The sequence below is a fragment of the Apteryx mantelli genome, chromosome 3, assembly GCF_036417845.1.
Source record: "Apteryx mantelli isolate bAptMan1 chromosome 3, bAptMan1.hap1, whole genome shotgun sequence".
NCBI lineage: Eukaryota > Metazoa > Chordata > Aves > Apterygiformes > Apterygidae > Apteryx > Apteryx mantelli.
Window position 1 is genome coordinate 122,103,273 of NC_089980.1, and position 6,000 is coordinate 122,109,272.

At 42.7% G+C, this 6,000-nt stretch overlaps 1 protein-coding gene across 1 annotated transcript in view; it reads right to left on the reverse strand.

The window, feature by feature from the left end:
- KIDINS220 (kinase D interacting substrate 220) overlaps positions 1–1,559 on the reverse strand; it is an 85,950-nt gene extending 84,391 nt beyond the window's left edge. Inside the window, exon 1 of the mRNA XM_067294267.1 lies at positions 1,416–1,559. The gene's annotated coding sequence lies outside the window, so the exon portion shown is untranslated. The remainder of the gene's footprint in view (positions 1–1,415) is intronic.
- Positions 1,560–6,000: the final 4,441 nt, after the last annotated feature.

A 6,000-nucleotide genomic window follows, 5' to 3' on the forward strand; every position in this document is an offset into this window, starting at 1 on the left:
AGAGTAGGTACATTACCCTTAAATTAGGTAACTTTTTATTTATTTGGTTTGCTATGGAAACAAGGCTTAAATACACTGTATTTAATACCATATATATAATGCCTGTCCATAATAACCTCTAAACTTACTGGCCAACATTACCTAAACTTAACAGAATGATAGATATTTCATGATTTAGTTCCTGTAAGTCTTGTGAAAACATTTTCCTGCTTAAAAAAAAAAAAAGAGTGAAGCATGAGGTGAAAACTTGTTAGATAGATCATCTTCACAAACCTTCAACCCTGAGACAAAAATCCAAACGGAACTAAGTTTATTGGTTCAATCTTATTTTAAAATATGATACCAAGTTGACAAGCTTCTTAATTCCTCATATGCAGCAGTAACATCCATAGAGATAGATATTTGTATTATTCATAGCAATTCCATTAAATATGTCACATCAAGTGACTGAGATGATTAACATTTTCACTACGAAATGATGGACAGCCACTGTGAAAACACATACTTCACTTTTAAGCTGCATCTTCATCAAACAGATCATTATTTCGTTTTAAAACCTATCCAGTAAACGAATACATGGTGGGTTTTTGCATGCATTTGGGGCTGATAAACTCCTTTTAATCCTTCCACTTCTGCATTGTTTGATGGGTTTGGGGAGGGGGGACGGACGGACAGGTAACAATCCCATGATTCAAGTACTTTGCCATCAATGAACATAACATACTAGTGCATTACCCCTGCATCAATCCTTGGTCTGAAGTTATAGATGAGAAATCACTTTCCTCAACCGATTTTTAAGCAAATGAGGAGGAGTAAACCCCTGTTTTTAAGGCTTTAGCTATTCAAACTCAGCTTCTTCACCCTACAAACTAGAAGCGAAACTTTGCTTACGGGTCTGTCTTTCCAAGTTAGCAACAAGAGACAAAAACAGTGGAAGAGGATCCCCCCCCCTCCAGGCGTGGGGCTGACAGCTACATCCGACCGTGTCTGCGGCACCGCCGGGGCTGCTCTATTCCCACCGCCGTGCGGGAGAGGGAGGATTTCAGGGCCGGCTGAGCGGCCATAGCGGAGCGCAAACCTACACAAAGAGCGGACCTTTCGGAGCGCTGGCAGCACACCACGCAGCGCTGCTACTGCCAAAAACGCTAACCGGAGCCCGAGGGGCAGGCCCGGGCCCAGCGCGACGGCTGCTTTAGGCCCCGCGACCCCGGCCCGCTCCCCGGGGCTCGCTCACACACACCCACAGAGGCCATCACCGCCCACCGCCGCCCCAGGGAGCCGCCAGGGCGACCCCGCCGCTGCGAGGCGGCGGCGGCAAGGGGCCCCATGGCGCCCTTTGTTTGGCAGCTCCAAGCGCCCCCTGCCCTTCCCCCACCGCGGCCGGCCGGCCCCGCTCCTCTCCCCTCGCCACTCACCCCAAAGCCGGCGGGACTCGGCCCCTGCGGGCGGCTCCCCTGGCCCAGCCTGGGACTGACAAGGAGGCAACGACTCGAAGAGCTCCTCACTTCCCCCCGGCGGTGGCGGCCATCTTACTTCTCTCTGCCTTCCCCGCTACCCCCCCCCCCGTCCCTGCCGGGCTGGTCACGTGAGCTCGTAGCCCGGCGGGAGGTCGCGCTCCCGCTGCCAGCGCTAGGGCTGCGTCCCGGGGAGGGGGGGTTCCTGCCTTCACGCCCCTCGCCCCCGCCGTGCCCTAGAGACACCGCCGGGGGGCCGGCGGGAGCGGCCAGGCTGCCCGGGGGAGGGGCACACCAGGGCATGAGGAGCCTCTCGTTGAATAGCCAGGAGAGCCGGTGCGGTAATAACTGCTTGTAATCGGCTAATGACCGGTTAGCTCCCAAAGCTCGCGGGGACCCATAAAACCGTGCCCGGGAGCCCTCGCAGCACCGAATCACCGCCCTAAGCGGTCGTGCAGGGCGCGCGAGGGTGCGTTCGATCTGCCCAACGGCTCGGCGCAGCCGTTGACCCGCTCACCCGCCCAACGGCTCGGCGCGGCCGTTGACCCGCTCACCCGCCCAACGGCTCGGCGTGGTGGGTGAGGCGGCAGCAACCCCCGCTCACCCATCCAGAAGAGCCTTCCTCACCGACACCATACACACAAGCCGTTTAAGGGGTCGGGTTTTGTTCCTTTACACCTACTACAAACTATTTTGCCAAGGCCGACTATCTCTCCATCACAATATAAACTTGACACTGCCTCTGTCCTCCCCCAAAAGTTAGCTGGAATAGGGTCTTGACCGAGCTCATGCATCAGCATAAAGCTTAGCCAAAGTACAACTGCCAGTTCTGTATACCTCAAGATGGACGTTTCTTAGAGATGCCACCAAAGCGGAGAACATCTGAAACATATATGGTTTTACCTTAGCATTCATCCTCAGAGACAGTGCTTTTTGAAAGCAAAAAGAAAGGGTTTTTGTTTTGTTAAAAATTGCCGACTGATAAATGAGAGTATGTTTCTCAAACTGCAGGTGAGGACTTCCACTGGTAAACATGGAAGAAATCTCACCTCAACATACTACAGACAACACAGGACAAAGTTCAGAACTGCTCTTGCTCATTGTCTGCCAAACCTCTCCCTGGTCTGCTTTCAGGCTCCAAAGCAGCTTCTCAAATATTTTGAAAATATACTTCACCATGTTTGTAGTTTGTACATTGGGTCATAAGTGGCTTTGGACTTCCCATGCAATTTCCAACATGTTTTATGACTATTCTAGTGGCTCTTCAACTCTATACCTTCTGTGATGGTAAAATACATCCAATGACTGTAGAAAGATGCTCTTTCATCTTCTGTACAATCCAAATCCATAATAATAGATTCTTCTTTATTTAATGACAGAAATCATTTGGACAACTGGATCAGAGATGCTCTGTAATCTGATAGTAATAATATCTCCTTGAGAGACCATGGAACATAGTTTAAACCTGGGATGATGATAAACCAATGAAGAACTAGTTCTTCAGGAAGACACTACAGACTACATACTGTTACTGTAAGGATTCCCAAGGATCAAAGTGTTCCTTCAAAATCCTTATAACACTGGGATCTCTCTAAAGAGCTCACATTGTTAGCTTCTTAAAGACACATCCCATAGTGCTCCCTGTGTATCCCAAGTATCTATAACCAGGCAAGTATTTCCACCGAGTTTTTGAAAAAAACAATTGAGAAAAAACAATGTTCTTGAGATAACAGGAGAGATCCTCACACCCAAATGAGATCAACAAGTTTTCCTTACTCATGCACACACACACACACAAACCCCTAATACATGGGAAAAAGCAAGCTCCATTAAAATCAAAAGCTAAATCCACTTAGATCTACACCAAAACACTGATTCAGCTGAAAGGCTGGGAGGAATTGAAGCACATTCAATGCTTACCTGAAGCGTGCTCTTCTTATTTATGCCATAGATATGTGATATGAAAAGACAGAGGATGAATCCCTGCAGTTACTGCTGATTTGAAAAGTGCTCAGTCTAAGCTACTTGAATTTATGCATACGGACCATCATTCAAAGATGGTCCTGATGTTTCAATCATCTACCTGATCTTATAAGATATTATAAGAGATATTATAAGATATCTGATATTATAAGAGAAACTGATATAGTGAGACTGCTTACTTTAGCCTCCTGAGATCTATGGATTCTCAAACATTTTCAGCGTTTTTTTTTGTTTTCTACACACTTTATACAAACAGCATATTAATCCCTCACCTCATAATCTCTTCATTGTCCCAAATTCTTATTCTAGTATCATAGCTTTACCCAGATCGCATTTTAGCTGTCTTCTCACCTCACAGCCACAGATTTGTCAGGTAGAAGCAGTAGCTCCTCCCACATATGAGGGAACTAAACACACACTGGGGATGGGGAACAGGGAAGGCAGAGCTGTACTGTCCCTCACTTTCTTCCCCTTTCAATACAGGTTGATCCAACTCTCTTGTGCTCTTCCACTTGTACCCTACTTTTACACTGGGAACAACATTTTCCCATCAATGATTAATTCACATAGAGAATGAATCCTGGTCCCACTGAAGGGTTTTAACGGGAATCCAGTGGGGTTAGGATTTCACAGAAAGCAAATTCTGCCTCTCATAAAATACCGTATGTGTGTGTGTGTTAAAGCACATAAATAATCTCTTAACAGGCATCCCAAAAACTTTTAATTTGGCATATCATTAATGTATAGTTTGAGTAACATAGTTAAAAATTCAGAGTAGCATTTTTCCAGATTCTGTGCAGAAATGCTTGATTTTTAATAATGTGCTGTAAAAAGCTAGTAAATGTTGATATTTGTAAATTGCTGTAGTTTAGAGCATATAATTCAACAAAATCAAAATTTTCTTCCAACCAATTATTTTCTCTTTTCTCCTTTCCACCTTCCCATCTCCTTCAGGATTTATATTTGAACAGCTCAATAAAAAAATGGGGCTAAGATCTTTCATGAATGAAAAGATGACAAAAAAGATGGAAAAAAGGTCCAACTATAGATACAACTTATTCCTGAAGCAACCTGATATGAAAGTCTCCTCAGAGTTTGTTACCACAAATCAGCTAGTTGCATTTAGAGTTCTCTGGATATCAGTCAGAGGGAGACATAAATGTGAGAATTCACAACAGACGGATGAGAAAGATTCATAATCTTGATAGGCCTCTACACCCTGCAATAGCTTCATACCATCTCAGCCAACCTGAAAACAAATATTTAACAAGTACACTGGCACCTGGCAGTTAAACACTTCTTTAAATATCTAACATCTGACATCATTCAGAATCAGTATCTAACCAGTTCAAGTAACAGCTCAAGAAGAAAACATTAGAAAACAAACACCTCTTATCAGCACCCAAAAGTGCATGAGACCCAGTGAAATAATTTGTACAAATGAAGCAAAGCTCCTGTATGAAATCCCAAAGCACTAACAGAAGCAAGAAAACAAGATTAACAAAGCAGCAGCTCAATTACATAAAAATGGGTGTTTCATTCCTTACCCTTTTGAATAGGTTTGTCTCATCCAAGTCTGAAGATGTTTTTATCTGATCACCACATGTTTTTAGCTTGACATAGCTACAGCTCTTTGATGTGCAATACTTCAAGATTATGGATGAAATTTAGCAAGACTTTTGAAAAATTACATGTTTTTTGCAGTCATGATTGATCTTTTTCTTTATTGTCCCTTATAATAGATGTATTATTTTCAATCTTTAATTTTTAAGCAACTGAAGTTGTTTTTAACTGTTATAGTAACTAAGTCTGTCTCCCGCACACAATTGTACCACTATTTCAGATGTCAACACCTGCCCAATACAGACACATCAATTAAAAAATAGCTACTGTGCTTTAATAATTAACAAGTTTATTATTATTCTGCTGATTATAATTACTATAATACTTAAGCTGTTTTCTTTCCTTACTTTTCTAATGTCTTTAACCTAAATTGATCCAAATCATGACCACTTGACATACATATTTTTGTCTTCTGATGTCTCCTCAAAAGCATTAATATGGAAAGATGCTGTTTTGTGATATAGCACATGGGCAGTCATGTTACTTATTTCGTAATGTAAATGTAAATGAATGTTTTGTAATGCTTAATACTGTACACAGTAAAGAAAAAAATATTATTTTTTGCTTAAGCAGGTAAATATTTAATGTCAGGGCTGTGAATTTGATTAAACTCAGTTTCAAGTATATTTCCATCCTCATAACATTGTTGTGAAAACTTCACATGAATCTAAATATTTCTAGATACACATGTCTTCATGTTCAGTTTAAGCTTTTTACACCTGTTATTCTATCATTCTTGAGGCAACATTAAATATTTCCCTCAAACAGTGATCATTTCAAATGTCAGAACCGTGGCGCAAAAAAAAAAAAATCCCTTCAGCAAACAATATAATCACTTGTTAGATCCCATAAGCTGCTGCAGATGAACTGCATTAAAATAATTTCCTCTCTTAGCACTTACTCAAAAACAGACAGACACCAATGAATTTAGCAAAACAAG